This window comes from Charadrius vociferus, unplaced genomic scaffold (assembly GCF_000708025.1).
Source record: "Charadrius vociferus isolate BGI_N301 unplaced genomic scaffold, ASM70802v2 scaffold822, whole genome shotgun sequence".
NCBI classification, from domain to species: Eukaryota; Metazoa; Chordata; class Aves; order Charadriiformes; family Charadriidae; genus Charadrius; species Charadrius vociferus.
The window spans coordinates 2,116,532-2,124,321 of NW_009647481.1; positions in this window are offsets into that span (position 1 = coordinate 2,116,532).

The window sequence follows — 7,790 nt, forward strand, 5'->3', positions numbered from 1 at the left end:
CTTACCTTGAACTTATCTTCAGCAGTGGCTGATGGTAGATTTCTTCTGTTTTACACTTCAGCATCATCATTGTTGGTGACCGGAGGCATTCAAATTTTAATTTTGAATTAAATTCAAATTTTAATGCCCACATTTCCAGCCCAGCAAATCTTAGTTGCTCATCTTAATCTTTCTCTATACACTTTAATCTCAAGTGCAATATAGAAGGCATAGCCAGCATCACCCTCCTTTCTCTTGAGGGAGAGGGACGTGAAGGTTTGTCCACCTTCTGCCTTAATTTTTGAGAGAGCTAATGGAAAAGTATCCCCATGTTTAGCGCAGACCACGGTGTTATGTTTTACTGCAACAGATGCTGCAGTTTAATGCAGAGTGAAAGAATATGTGTGTCAAAGGCAGTTGCTGTCTACATCAACAGTGAAGTGCTATCAGGGCTTCAAAGACAACCGAGCTTGGGGAAAACATATCAAACCTCGCCACATAAAAACAAACAAAAAAATGAAAAGCCCAAGAAAGCTTGTCTTGCACAGGCTGTCAGCTACAAGCAGCAGGACAGAAATGGGGTAATGGGCTGGGGGGCCTGTGGGCAGCGAGCAGGAAGGGGTGGGAGATACCGATACAGCCCTGGGGTCCCCAGACCTGTCCCAGAGTTGTTGGTGGCACCCACATTCCCATGTCACCAGGGGATGGATGGTGTGAGAGTGGCTAGTCGTGTCTGTGTGTGCCCCTTGCTATTCTGAAGCCCTCCTAGGTGCAACTTTCAGCAGTATGTTTGAAGACTGACCTGGTCTTTGTTGCGGACCTGTAACAAACATGCTCTAAGCATTTAGAGAGGGGCCGGAAGAAAAAAATAACAAACCCAACATGGTTCTGGCTCTGCCAATGTTTTGAGGTGCTTCCACCTAACAAAGACTGAAAACTAGTGTTAGCTCTGGCCAGTGGCTGCTGAGGGCCAGGTGTGTTTGTGTGTATCTGTCCATCCATTTCCCACCAGTGGGATAGTGAGAGGAGGCAGACAAGGAGGCTTAAGCCTGAAGATGACACTGGTGGTGCCACTAGTTGCCTGTACCAGCAAAGTTCTTAAAAAGCGTTTCTAGGGAAAGCCTAACAGAGCGAGGGAAATCTCTGAAGCTTGCAGACAACGAATATAGGGTCATTTTTCTTGGCAGCCTTAATGTTGATGGATAGGACAGTTTGCCTTGTCCAGTTTATATAAGAGCAGCTGATATAAAATGACTTCATAGCTGGATATTTATGAGAAGTTTCATTTCAAATAATATAGCTTTTGCCTCTGGCAGTGCTGTGGTTTAGCCCTGTTATTACTGGGAACTAAATCTTTAGGATATTCTAACTATAACTGCAGGGCCTGTTTGATCTACCCAGCAAAGTTAATATTTTTCAAAGCAATGGAAACTTTATAATGGAAAGTCTCATTAGCAAAAACTACCTGTCCCTAAAAGCAGCCAGGAAGTCAGGCACAGAGAGGAAACTTGGAGGATTTTCCTTCAGCTTCACCTGCTTTCTCTCACACAGCAATACTGAAGAAAGTAGTGCTTCCATTACAGCAAATGTACGCATAGACTCTAACGATCCTTCTCTAGAAAAGCAATTAGAAAACAATTTCTGATATAAAGCAAAATTCTTGTCTCTTGCAGCAGCTTGTTTCTGCTGCACATGAATCTTGCATAAAATACTTTTTATCTCTTGAGGTAAATAGGATTCACCTGTGGTGCCAGACCCTCCACCCAAGCCAGCATGGTTCTGAGATCTATGCAGGAGAAGGGCTCAGGAGGAGGTACTAGTACCCCCCTGAAATTTCCAAAGCTTTTTTTTTTTTTTTAAGGTGCATGTCCACACAAAGCAGTGGTATGGTATGTGTACCACACAAAGCAGTGGTATTAAATGGGATATTCTCAACTGATTCACTTGCCCCTTTGGAGCATGCAGAGCCCACAGCCCTCATGGTGTTTGTAGTGCCCCTGTAGTCCTGCAGCAGTCTGGAAAGGCAGAGTAGGACCTCCTGGAGCTGCGCTGAAGCCTTCCTTTCTTCAGGCTAAACCGCAAATCAGACAACAGCCCTTGTTCCCATATCTCTTTCAAAGACACAATTAGCTCTGACCGTTGTTACAAAGGGAAGTAAGTCTGCAACAGGCAGGTTCAGGCTGTGAGCTCTGGTAATACAGCTTCCAAATAAGTCTTGCAAAAAGCCTATTGCCTGGACAATGGTGGTCAGCTTCTTTGCTGGGTCATTTTGATCTGGAGAAGAGAACAGGAATCTGCCTCCCACCACTGTGCTTCACTTGAAACTGTTCCAGGATTTAACATTTCTGATAGACATTTATGCTCATCTGTGACCAGAGAGTTTGAAGAGAGATGCACTGTGCTGTCCAGTGGAGGGCACGTGCAGGTTGCGTGTGGGGAGGGGGGGCTTTGCTGGCTTTAGTCTGGGATGGCTTGGGTACCTGCGAGTTGTGCAGCAGTAGGAGGTAGAAGTTGTGAGAGAGGACAGGAGGAAGATTCAGAGTGAATAAGTACAGAAAGCAACACTTGAGACAAGCTCAGAGGGGCAGCGCTTACCAGTGAGAGAGAAGGGCTGAGTGCACGGGCGTTGCCTCTTGCCGTTAGATTTCCTGCTGTTCTCAGGACCGTGTGTGTTGTCTACAAGCAGGACTGCCTCAAAGAATCCTGCAGATTGGCACCCCTGGGCCTTCAGCCTCATGCCTCCAGTCAGAAGGAGTAATCTCCAGACAAAGTCATTCATCTAAATACTTGGAGGTTAAAAATCAAACAAAAAAATTAATGGTGGATCTCTATCACAAATGCTGAAGAACACATTGTGTCTCTGGGAAGGGGAGGCTTATTGAGGGATGTTTGCTACTCCTACCTTTCATTAATGCTTATGTTCTTGGAGTCAGGATGGTGCAGGGCTCTGGGTTGGATTTGCCAATTTCTAGAAGCCCAGCAGTAGTCCTGGCCCCTTTACTATCCTGCTCTTTCCAAGGGTCAGAGTAAAGTGGGTAGTTCATTTGTGACAGCTCTTAGCTTTTCATGTTTGTCCCTAATAAAAGGCATGGAAACTGGAAACAGCATTAAGTGAGGGGATGTGAATGAAAACTCTGTGTGGGCATGAGTTAAGAAGTTAAAGGCCTGAGTCCATTTAATTCAGTAGGCAGACTCCCATTAACTTAAATGGGCTCAGGATTCCACCTGGCACTTTTGGTTTAGCCGGCTTCCTGTTTGAGTTGGCAGGGCAAATGTCTTTGTCCCTGTCCAGCAGGGCATACTTCAGATTGTTTTTTCTGTCCAGGATGATGAAACAGTCTTAGAAGCCTCAGTGTATTCCAGCCACAGTGTGGCTAGAGATACCAAACACAAACATCTTGCCTGCTCTGAAAGTCATAATGTTTTTTGCCTTAAATGCTGACCTAGTTGTCTGAAAGCACAAGCTATCTTGAAGAGATGTCATTACATTTCATGACAACTGACACGAATCTAAATCTGCACTAAAGTGGCTTTCTATTAAGTGACTACCTCAGCTTACAGAAAATACCAGTTAAATGGTATCCATTGATGCTGCAGGAGTGGATTGCTCTTGTTGTATCAGTAGAGTGAAAAGGATACTGCTGACTTGCTGCTCTCCTGTACCACAGCACAAAGCAAAGGTAGACCCACTCGTGTTTGTGCTTTAGAGACGGGGGTTGTGAACGGCAGGGAAAGACAGGCAGGAAATCTCTGGGGAAAATCTGAAGCGATAGTATAAAGTCAAAACTTACTGTCTCCTTGGGAGGGTGGGGGATGGAAATGATCTCTGTATTTAAAACAAGGCACTACATGTGAGCCTATGTCTCAAACTGGATAAATTTAAAATTCTGGACTGGTGGGAGAGCTTGGTCCTACAGCAGTGATAAAAGCCATCTGCATGGTTTGACCCTACCTGTGGGGCTTCCATGTTCTCTGAAGTTTGAGGATTTGTTTTCTGGGGGTCTCAATACAATAAAAACTTAAAAGTACCAAATTAATAAAAGTTTACATTTTTGTAACTTAGTGGAACTAAAAAACCGTTGAAACAAATGCAGGCTATTTCCATCCAAATCTCTCTTCTGGTGGAGGTTTGGATAAATGGAGGGACTCTGCAGCGTGACTGAAAATAAAACCCCTACAACATACCAGAAAAGACAAAACCAGGTGAACTCTGGACTCGCGGGCTTCCAGAGGAGCAAGTTCTCAGGTCATGCCTCTGGGGAGTTCAGTGTGAAGCAGATGCAGCTGCCCAGTGGACCCAGCTGACACCCTCTCCCTGTAAAGGCAGGAGTCAGGACCTCATCTTGCTGGTACACCCTGAATCTGAAAGTCTCTTCTGTTTCAAAATTGTGCCAGGATACACGTCTGTGCTTAGGATCTGGGATCTCCCTGTAAAGTACACTCATGTTACACAAACCTTTATTTTTGGAGGAGAAAAAGACAACTCCATATCTAGAACTAAATTTTCTTCCTCTTCTCAGTTCCCCATTTGTAACTCTTCTGTTGATTTAGCTTACCAGCAGGGACGATCACCCAAATGTTAGCTCCCAAAATATGGATTTCTTCTTTGTAGTCATCAGTACCTGCACTAATCTAATGAAGAAAATAAGACGTAAGACAGATTTTTGTGCCCAACCAAAGCAGCTTGCAGTTGAATATTGAATTCTCTTGAATTACTAAGTGAGTAAGACACAATTAAAAAGAGTTTCAAACCACAGGAACTTTGAGGAAAACTGCAGTCTGTTTGAGAGACAGATCTCAAAAGGGGAAGGAGAAAGAAAGAAAATCAATCAAATTATTCATTACAGACTTAACACTCACCTCAGATTAACAAGAAGCCCATTGTCTGATCCCAAGTGTAACAACAGGCTGTAATTTAAAACAGCTTTTATTCATTAATGAATAGAAAAGTTATTTCAGTGAGAATTTGGAGAAAACCTGTGCCAATTACCAGCACTAAACAGTCTTTCCTTGTAAAGTCATGGCTTGTTGGCTGGCTGCATGTTGTGACGCTAAATACAGTAAGCAAACGAGAGTGGTTTCTGCTACCAATTCAATCAGTAGGTTTGAAATGGAATTAACCTTTTAAAAATGGAAAGTGTTCCTTACAGCAGATGGTAGCGTTTGCATATACAAATACCTCTTAGAAATCATAATGTAAACCACATGCTCTGAAACAATAGGATTCCTGAGCTGAAACTTTCATCCTCCTGAAAATGAAAAATAACACTCTGCAAGCCCAGACCAGTGGCTGCTGCAGCAGGACCCACTCCTGCTTGTGCTGGGGTGAAGTGGGCACAAGAAGAGTTAGGGGAAGAACAAGGTAGGGGGGAGGGAGGGGGCATAGGAGGAAGCATGTGGATCTTGTGATGTACTAAGAGGTGATATTTCTCTGTCACTCACTGCTACACTCTTAGACTTATGTATTATGTTTTAGATCTACTCTATAGTGCAGCTCCTTGATATTTTAAACAGGATAAAATAATTCCCAAAATGCTGTATGCTGCTGTGGCTAGACTGCTTTTGCTCCCTGTGCCAGCTAGGGTGACTCTCCATAGCATATTATGAGGCTTTATATTCCTCTGGGTTGCACCAGATACAAGCATTTGCATCTCTTGAAAGCTCCTCAAATTACCTGTGTTGCCCAACTGCTGCTCACTATCCATCATGCTTTCCTGTGCTAACACACATTCACAAGCACTTGTCCACAGAGGCTTAAAGTAAGTGCAAGCGTTCTTAAAAAGAGGCAGATTCCAGAAGCTGCAGCGTTAGCAAGTACACGTAAGGAAAGGTTACAGCAGACCAGAACATCACTGCAAAGCAGAATCATTTCAAAAAGCAAGTAATTTTTTTCCTCCATATGTTCACCTTCAGCACAAACAAGCTGGCACTGCAGTGAAATAGTAAACGTTAGGGTTAACTCTGTCCCGTAGCTCATCCAGATTCGTGGTGCCAAGTTCCCTCAGAGCTATGGGGCAGATGCAGTCAGTGGGAGGTAAAACAGCTCCCAACACAGGAACCATCAGCCTAGAGGCTCTTTCAGAGGTTAGGCTGCTACTCAGACCCCCTCCTGTTTCCTGTAGAGCCTATGCAAGGCTGAACCCGTAAGCAAAACAGAGCTGTGTGCAGTGCTTACCTGGAACTTTGTTCTCACCTGCAGCTCGCATCTTACACACCAGTCCTTTGTGGGAAAGGCTGATTTTCAGTTAGTGTCTGTCAAGATATCTGGGTTTATCTTTGCACACCAGTGACACAGAAGCTGCTCTGTGTTCTGCACTTATCAGGATATGAAAGTCTCATCTTGAATTCAGTAGTGCGTCTAGCTTGTGTTAGACAACACCCAAAAGAGACAGGAAGGACTTGGGATTGTGCTGTGTGTCATCCTGATGGCTCTAAAAAATGTGTCTGAGCTTACAGTGCTCATCTGTCACTGCTCTCTGCCCAGCATCACGTGGGATGACAGCAACACCAGTAATAACACCAGGCTGCCCCGGGATATCAGTGCAGCTAAGATGACTTGCTTCACTGTGTGATGTATTAGCAAAGATTACTTTTAGTCCCTCTGATGTGCCCGATATACCTACAGTAGGATAGAGGCTAGGTGGCTTGCTTACCTTGTCTCTTACTTTCCATATCTGGTCCTTGCTGAGCATCAGTTTGACCACTGAAATGGCCTTAGGACCACTCTGTGTGCACCCCACTGAGACCAGAGTATAATACCTTGTGTTACAGCAAGGGGGACAGTCATCTGTGAGGTGCATTAAAGTGGTGAAGTCCATCAATGAGAGAGAAAATTATATGTAGGAGCAAATAAAGCAGGAGTCCATACTTTCTAGATTTTAAGAGTTTCTGAAGTAAGATGTTTCCCTTGACCAAGCCAGCAGCTCTTTAAGAATATTCTCAGAAGGTAGCTGAAAAAAACCCTCCTTCCCCTGCTATCTTCTATCCCTGCCTTCCTTCTTGCAGTTACCAAAACCAGCAATAAATGAGAATAGACAGAGCTGACGCTTCAAGACAACATGCTGTTTGCTAGGCCGGGTCAATAAAAACCATCTTGCTGCACAGAGGTATAACTTAGAACAAGTCCTGAGCAGCTTCAGAGCAGCAAAGTTGTAATGAAAGCTGCATCTAATGAAAGCAAGCCTTGAGAGTGGTAGTCTGTTATAATGTTAACAAAAGGAATTTCTTTGTACATTAATATTTGGCAGGCAATGTAGAACACATTAGGGCATTTTAGTTGGGTTTTAAAGAAAGAAATTGACACAGAAAGAAGGCAATGATTTTTTTAATAGAGGATCTCTCTGGGGGTTTGTGTTCATATCACAAACATTCACTTTATTACATTTTATGGAATGGACTTTAAATGCCAGTATATACAAGCCAACATTTCATTATTGGAGTTTGTGTTTATTTGCTTGCCATTGTCAGTCTGTTCCCCTTTGTCATCTTGTGCTGCTCTTTGTAAAAGCTATGATTTATGAATATGTGGTTTAGATCCATCACAATATAGTGTGGTGAAGTGGTTCGATAAAAAGTTATTAAAGTAAAAAAAAAAAAATCTATAGTTTCGCATGCTTTGCTTACCTTCTGTAGGAACCCCCAGTAGGAGACACTTACACTAAGCAAACATTGTGTGCTTGAGACTGTAATATAAGCTACAGGCTTCACTCAGCCAAAACTCCTGCTGCACCGTAGCCACTGCAGACAATTATAGTTTTGCCTACATGACTGCAGGATTATGCCCTCAACGTTATGTCAGTTGCACAGACCAA